This window comes from Gossypium arboreum, chromosome 10, assembly GCF_025698485.1.
Source record: "Gossypium arboreum isolate Shixiya-1 chromosome 10, ASM2569848v2, whole genome shotgun sequence".
NCBI classification, from domain to species: Eukaryota; Viridiplantae; Streptophyta; class Magnoliopsida; order Malvales; family Malvaceae; genus Gossypium; species Gossypium arboreum.
The window spans coordinates 75244916-75253690 of NC_069079.1; the positions used below are offsets into that span (position 1 = coordinate 75244916).

Sequence of the window (8775 nt, forward strand, 5' to 3'; positions counted from 1 at the left end):
TATGGAATTTGGGATGGTAGAAATAGTTAAAGGAATAATGTTCAAAATAAGGAAATGTTCCCTGATCTTAGCGTTAGATGAATGTGTTGTTAGTCTAATTGAATTATAATCTACATGGTTCTGTTTTTCTCTGGTATTTTGTTATATTCCGCCTGTTGGGAATCAATGAGAAATTGTGTATGGTGCCATGATCCTATTTCTACCGATCATTGCTCTGATTGATTTTATATATATACGAGAAGCATATAGTTCCGGTTGTATTTGTTGTCAGTGGTTTGGAAATTGGGGACTTTCATATTTTTATGAGTCTGGTTCTCGATCTTCTGATGCAGTGCTGTAAATTGGATTCTCGTATCATGGATTTCTTTATCTTGGATTTCTTTATTCTTGGCTTCTTTGTTTCAGATTTCTCTATCTTGGTTTTTCTGGATATTTTATCTTGTAACTTGTTGATCATGGCTTGCATTTAGAGCATGACCTTCAGCTTGTGATTGATGTATATAAAGAACAAATATGACTATACCTCTGAATTGATCCTGATAATGTGGTGAATTTTCAAGTCCTAAGGTGTATGGTGAATTTCCTTTTTCAAGTAAGTTAATCAGAGTTAATGTATTCAGTTGAGGTATCAGTATTACTTATGCTAATGCATTGGTTATGGTCTTCGATTAGCATGATGAGTGAATTTGGAATGATGTATGTTGAATCGTTCTGTTGACTAGAAGAGAGAATTTCTTGAAATATCAATTATGGATGAATAAGGTCGACTTGATTGTTCAATCTGTATGGAGTATATGTCTAGAACTTAATGAGATGTGCATACTTGAGAATAAGAAGATCTGATATTGATAATATGAAGATAATCTGGGTATAAAAAAATGCTGAAACGATCATTGTTTATCTTTGAGTACAAATTCTTGAAATGTTGAAAGTTTAAAGATGTATAGCAAGAATCATCAGAATTATTTTTGCCATCTGGTAATTAGAATGGAAATAGAAAAGGTTAATATGGATTTTCTTGTCTGAGTTGTTCCTGTCCTTGAAAGAGGAAAGTAATATGTAGTTTTGTTAAACGTTATGAGATATGCAAATTATGCTGGTATACCCAAATGTCTACTCACCAGATTTATAGGATTTCATGTCTTTATGAATGGTAGATATCATGGAATTTTATTCTCCACTAATCAGATTGAGATCCGAGTTTCATATCATGATTTCTTTGGAAAGCCAGAAGAGGCTTGAAATAAAAAGTAATTGAGGGTTGAATTGACAAAAAATTGGACTGTGTGAAATTATAAAGAATATGAGGCCGAGATGAATTGACTAGTTTTGCTATTTGAATCCGAAAAGATTTTGGTGCGAATGTATATGTAACATAATGGTATGGATCGGACTTTTGAGTACATAAGCTTTTTAGTAGAGATTAAGTTTCAGAAAAAGTATTGTAAAGTGAATACCACTTACGACTTTTGTTTGTAAAATTTAAAGAGAGAGGTAGTAAAAGTTTAGTCTGAGTGAAAGTTCTTTAACATCGATTATAGGATTGAGGAATCCAATTGAAAAACCAAAACCAACTTTTTTGGTAAGATTTTCGGGGACGAAAATCCCTAAAGGGGGGGAGAAACGTAACATCCTGATTTTGGGCTTAGTCAGAACAATGGTTTCAGGACCACAAATTCGACGAGGAAAATTTTATTTTTATTATACTTTTATGGTCTACAATTTCACGGAATGATTTCGTGAAAATTTCGTTCAAAAATTTCGACATTTGGGCACTCAATTTGGTCAAAAGGACTAAATAGTACAAAGTGCAAAATTTCAGTTTTACATGTTAGAAGTGTTTAGTTGTTTTGAGTTTTTAAATCAAAGGTCCTGAAATGGTAATTAGACCATTTTGAAGTTTGTGGACAAAAATTGGACATGGATGGAATTTTTTTAAAAGTTTAGTAGTTAGGGCATTTTGGTCATTTGTATATTAAATGAAATAAAATGGGAAAAATAACACAAAATGGTCATCTTCTCCATATGGAGGTCAAAATTAGCATGGAGGAAGCCATGGCTAGGGTTTTCAAGCTTTCCAAGCTCAATAGTAAGTCCGTTCTAGCCCCGTTTTTCAAGTTTTTTACGTTTTTGGAATCCCGGTAACTTGATTAAGCTTATGCTAGCAATAATTCAACCTAGGGTTCGTATTTGGAAAAATACCCATAGGTAAAATTTGTGTATTTTGGTGTATTATGATGGAATATGAGGTTTTAAATTATGTTAGACAACCTGTGCTACTCGGTTTTAAGTGAAAACGAGTAAAAGGGCTTAATCGGTAAAAATACCTAATAGTCATAAGTGCATGTTAGAGTGAGAATTTGATGTCGTCATAGAAGGGAAAAATGATCAGCATGTCGTAAAACATAAGAATAAGGGATGAAGTTTAATTCCCGAGCCTAGGGTCAAAAGTGTAATTATGCAAAGTTTAGGGGCAAAATGGTAATTTTTCCAAAGTTCGTATTAAAGGCTGTTTTGATGAATGTATGTATTAAATAAATTAATTTGGTATTATAGAACAAGACAAATGAGATTCAAGTCATGATCGAGGGAAAATCAAAGTTTACAAGGAATAGGCCCGATTGCTAATATTTTGTATTGAGGTAAGTTCGTATGATAATAATAATGCAATGTTATGTTTGAATTATATTTCTTACTATTATTGCATATATTTTATGATTTAATATATTGGAAAAGTTGATGGAATGGTGTTTATGATGTGGAAATATGACATGAAAGAATGTTACATGAAGTGCAAGAAAATGATGATACATGACAAGTGATATATGAAATATGTGATTTATGTTATGTAAATTTTTAAAAGCTGATTTTCTATTTGAGTTGTGTCTTATTATACTATGAATGGACAATTGGTACTATGGATAGTGAGATCGACACTTCGAGTAAGTTCGTATATAAATAATCTATCAATTCTTTTTATGTTATTATATTTTGATATCATATGAAATGTGGCAACCTATCAAATGGTTATTTGATATAAATTATGAATTTAAATTGATTGCAGACAATTTAGTAAAATGTTGAAAAGTGAGGAATTTCCCGGTTGAACCTTCGGAATAGAAACGATACCAATGAGCTATTGTGAGGTCACGTGTGTAGTACTAAGTGCAGGCTACTACGTGTACCAGATAATTGGTCGCATGTGTAGTACTAAGTGCAGGCTACTATGCGTACCTGATAACTTCGATCACGTGTGTAGTACTAAGTGCAGGCTACTACATGTATCAGATGGTTAGGTCACGTGTGTAGTACTAAGTGCAGGCTACTACGTGTACCGGATAATTGGTCGCATGTGTAGTACTAAGTGCGAGCTACTATGCGTGCAGATAGCTTCGCTACAAGTGTGGAAATGAGAAAATGTGCAGGCAATTGTGTATTTGTTATTATTCCGATGAGTTCAACGGGAAATCAATTAAGTGAAAATAAATGTGAAAGTGATTATGTGATGAACAAGTGCAAGTATATGTTTATTTGAATTTATGAGCAATATGCTCGATATTTGAGCGAACCTCGGTAAAATGGATGGGATTAAGTGAAATTGTGCAAAAGTGAACTTTAGTAGTAAAGCAGTGTTGGACAGCAACAGTGCATGAATTTGAAAATTTACCAAAAATTGTGTAAGTTGAATTAAATTTCAAATAAAATATGTAATTAAATTTCATTGAGTATATTTTCACATAAAAGAAACAGGGGAAGCAAAAGAATTCCATATTATGTGATATTTGAATTCTTGTGAGACAGTGTCTGAATGAATTCGAGATCCCCTATTCGGACTTAGAAAAACTGTTAAAAATTATAGAAAATAATTTTGGGGTATAATTTATATGCCTAGAATCTTGGATGAGTCTACTTTTAATAAAAACAAACGAGAACATCATCCGAGTTTTGTACTATGAGATAAATAAATTTTAGTAAAGAAAGGTCGAAGCAGTTAAATAGCAAAACAGGGGTGATTTTGAATAATAAAATGTACTTATTGGCTGGACTAAAAATTCTGAAAATTTTATGGTGGAAAGATATATGAGTCTAGTATTTTGGAAAATTTACGGATCTTAATTTGGAGTTTTGTAACTCTAAATATAAATGATTTGGTGACTATTACTCAAGAAAACAGCTTAACCATAACATGTGTAAATGTACAAATGAGTTAGTTTTATTGTGGGAAGCATGTTAGTAAATTGCTTATTATTATTTCATGTGAGCTTACTAAGCATAAAGCTTACCCCCCTCCTTTCCATTTCTTTTAGTGTTGTCAGGTTAGCTCAGGGTTGGAGACCGTCGGAGGCAAAGATCACACTATCAAGCCAACACCTTGACAAGATAAACACATATGCTAGATTTATCAAGTGAGTGGCATGTATAGGGACCTAATTTTATAACATGTGTTATTATTATTTGGCCAAATATATTGGTCTTTAGTGAGCTAATGATTCTAACTTATAAATCTAGCTATTTATGTTATGTTTGTTATTGGTGATGTGCATATGCTTGGTTGTCATGCATGGTTGGTAATAAGTTGTTTAAGTTGTTTAATTAATGAATTAAGTTTAGTAACACTTCGTGTGTAACACCGTAAACCCAGCCTAGACATTATGGCCAGATCCAACATGTCACATTGAAGTTTTTAAGAAAACCCATGCCTCTTTCAACATCCTTCTTAGTGTTTTAAAAGATAGTCTTTGCTATGTTAATAAAGTGAATGAAAGCTGTGCACCAGGTAGGTATTCGAAACAGAGGAGGGGAGCCATGAAGGCTGCTTAAGTACCAAGCTCTTGATTGGATCCAATCCTAGACATGCCCACAACCATTATCACACTTTGGCACTAGGTTAGGTTTTGAGAAAAACGAGTTGGAATTCATTTAAGTAGATATTTTTGATAAACTGATTAATTGTATCGTTACGTTATTTTGAAAACAATTATCATTTTGGAAATGCGCCCTAGGTCTAACTCATATTGTTATCAGAAAAATATAGGGTATAAGATAAAATAATCCCAGAAAAATAATTAAAATGTCCTTATTACAACCCAAAACCAAATAATAATATTAATAAGATAAAACTTATAAAGAAAAAAATCGGCTACTTATTGCAATTAAAAGAAACAGAAACTGTAGTGTGGCCATCTTCGAGTCCCTCGCTGCTCCAAACCATCTAAGCTTAGGGATTACCTGCACAGTTAGAAACGGGGTGAGTTTACGAAAACTCAGTGTGTAATCCCCAACAACAAACAAACAGTGAATAACACAGTGTCAGTACAATCTGGGCCAAAGCCCTATTTAGTAACAGTAAAGTCTGGGCCTTAGCCCTTAAACAGTAGCAATATGGGCCTAAGCCCTAATTCAGTCTCGACATATACTGGGCCGAAGCCTTTTCATAATTCATATCACTAGGCTGAAGCCTTTACTGTAAGCGGTATGGCCCATAGGCCCATTTTAATATCACATGTAATATCAATGAATGTATGCAAGCCCATTTGGGGAGACTACTCAACCCACCATCTGCTACTCTCCACCCGTACCAACCAACACACCATGTTGGGAATAACTCAACCCACCCAACCAAACTCTCCACTGGCAGCATAGCTGCTTTATCATATAACTGGAGGCCTAGCCTCTTTTAATAACTGGGGCAAAGCCCTTTTGATGGCCGGGCATAGCCCTTTTAGCACTTCCTCCATTTATAAAACCCAACCCATGCAACATGTCATGTATGCAGAATGTCATGCCCATATTTGAATCAAACAATCACAGTCAAGTCATTCATATCACCAACATATATTTTTACAATCAAATCCATCAACCACACAGTCCAAGTTAGTCACTTGCCCACAAGGGCAAAACAGTCATTTTTCATATTATAAGGGTAATTTTGTAATTTTACCAAATATCAGGGTTTTCTATATTCATTAACAATTATCAATATTTTCGAGTGTTTAAACAATGATCTTTGACCCACTTTATCAAATTCGGGCTTTTGGGCCCAAAACCCCTAATGGGCCCTACGAATGCTGATTTAGCCCACTAAGCCTGCTTATTCCAAATTTTACAATAGTACTAATCGTGTTAACATGCAACTTTTTCAGATTCCATTTTCTATCAGTTTTACCCAAATGGGCCCGAAAGCCCATTGGGCTCGATTCCAGCCAATTGAGGCCCAACTTACCATCATGCACAAAATTGCGCTCTTACCTGCTCCATCGATCCAAACACCGATCATATCGTATCTATCGCATCTTTAAGCAAAGGCAAAATCACAAGTTCCCGAAATGCCGAAATTTTAGCATTTCGGCTTTTCGGAGAATATTAATCTGAGCTACTGCGAGGGTTATTACACACCTGTTATGGGTTGAAGTTGAAATGTTTCCAAAATCAATCACCTACGATAACCACCACCTATCACTCAAACTTAACTAATCCAATATCAATATATGTAAAACCTAAGCACATCAGTCATACGGAACATAAGGGCATATTCGTCATTTTACCATACAGGGGCTTTACGGTCTTTTTACCTATTAGGGGTATTTTAGTCATTTCATCCTACAAGGGTGTTTTGGTAAATCTACAAACCAAGGGTATTTCAGTAATTTTGTAAACCAAAGGTATTTCTATAATTTTTAAAAAGTCAAGGGTATTTCTGTAATTTTGTAAATCAGGGGTATTTTGGTAATTTTACAAATTGAGGGTATTTCGGTAATTTCACAAACCAGTGGTATTTTGGTAATTTTACAAACTAGGGTATTTTGGTAATTCTATCCACTGGGGTATTTGGTAATTTCACAATCGAGGGTAAAACAATAATTTTGTAAATCGAGGGTAAAATGGTAATTCTATAAATCGAGGGTAAAACGATAATTCTGTAAATCGAGGTTACTTTAGTAATTTTACAAGTCGAGGGCATTTCAATAATTGGTAAACTAAAGTATTCTAAACAGGATAACAATACAAATGGCGCTTAAAGCCCATTCTCATTAAATGGGCCCACACTCGTGTGGCCCTTTTAGCCCAAATCTAGCCACGAATATGAGATTCACCTAGCCTAGTCCAATATTTACTACACAATCAAACAACTTATCCAATTGGGCCCGTAGGCCCATTGGGCCCACATAGCCCCTTTCGGCCCATTGCAGCCCGAAGTAGCCATCCTACAGCTAGAGTAGTGAGAAATACACACCTGTTAGGAGACTGGAGTTAATCCACGCTCCGAGCACTCTTAGCCGATGCCCAACCCAAACGAGCACGCCATACAGTGAAAGGGATCAGCCAAGAAAGGTACCTTTACTCTCCTCATGGTTCCCTCTATTTAAAGCCACCAGAACCACTCTTATGTTAGCTTCCGATGTGGGATCCCTCCAACATCAGAGTTTAAATTCAACACAACTCTTGCCGCCCCCTGTTAGCAAAATAAATGCTCCTTGCTTGCCATGGGATTCGAACCCATGCCTCCCCTCAGATGCTCCACACACTACTTGCCATTAAGCCACAAGGCTTTTTGTGTCATATTTTATCCCCAATTAATTATAAAGTCTAAAGGCCAAAGTTCAGGTTCCCTTAAAAAACCCAAAATAAATTGCAAGAGCCAAGGCTTGAACCCAGGCTCCCATACAACCTTAATGACACCACAACCACTAGACTATAAGCTTCCTTGTGTCATTTATTTAACACAATAATTTAAAAGGCCCTCATCCAAGCATCTAGGTTTTTTTTCACTTAATACCAAAATTTTTGCTAAAGCCCAAGTTTGAACCCAAGATTTCTCCAAAACTTCTCAAAGCCATTAACCACTAAAGCAAACATTTAATTGTTTCATTTCATTGCACAATTAAATACCTATATACAACCTCCTAACGGACCCCCACTCAAGGCCCAATACTTTTAGGCCCAAATTCGGGGTGTTACATTGTGCTTAACTCCAGCGATGGTCTAGGGTACGGGGGCGTTACAGGTTAGGTCACATGTGCAGTTCTAAGTACAGGCTACTACGTGTATCAGATAATTGGTCGCATGTGTAGTACTAAGTGCAGGCTACTATGCGTACCAAATAGCTTTGGCTACAAGTGTGAAAATATTATTATTCCGAAGAGTTCAATGGGAAAATCAATTAAGTAAAAATACATGTGAACATGATTATATGATGAATAAGTGCAGGTATATGTTTAAGAAAATTTTGAGCAATATGTCGATATTTGAGTGAACTTCGATAAGACAAAATGGATTAAGTGAAATTATGTAAGAGTGAATTTTAGTAGTAAAATAGTGTTGGATAGCAGCAGTTGTGTGACTTTGAAAATTCACCAAAATTGTGTAAGTTGAATTAAATTTTAAATAAATTATGAAATTTAAGCTTAATGAGTCTATTTGCATATAAAAGAAACATGAGGAGCAAAAAAGTTCTATATTATGTGATATTCTAATTTTTTTGGGATAGTGTTAGAATGAATTTGAGATCCCCTATTCTTACTTGGAAAAATATTTAAAAATTTTAGAAATCTAATTATGGGTTATAATTTATATGCCTATAATCATTGACGAGTCTACTTTTAATAAAAACAAATGGGAACATTATCTGAGTTTTTTACTATGAGATATTTAGTTTTTAGTAAGAAGAGGTCAGAACTGTCAGACAGTGAAATAGGGGAAACTTTAATGAATAAACTGTACTGATTGGCTAAACCAAAAATTCTAAAATTTTTATGGTAAGAAATTATATGAGTT

General features: G+C 34.7%; 1 long non-coding RNA gene across 1 annotated transcript; it reads right to left on the bottom strand.

The window, feature by feature from the left end:
- Window positions 1–5015: 5015 nt before the first annotated feature.
- Window positions 5016–7337, bottom strand: LOC128281817 (uncharacterized). Its single transcript, XR_008272088.1, has 2 exons — window positions 7235–7337; window positions 5016–5229 (listed from the first exon to the last, which is right to left on the bottom strand). It is a non-coding gene; the product is annotated as an uncharacterized LOC128281817 (long non-coding RNA).
- Between the last annotated feature and the right edge of the window lie 1438 nt (window positions 7338–8775).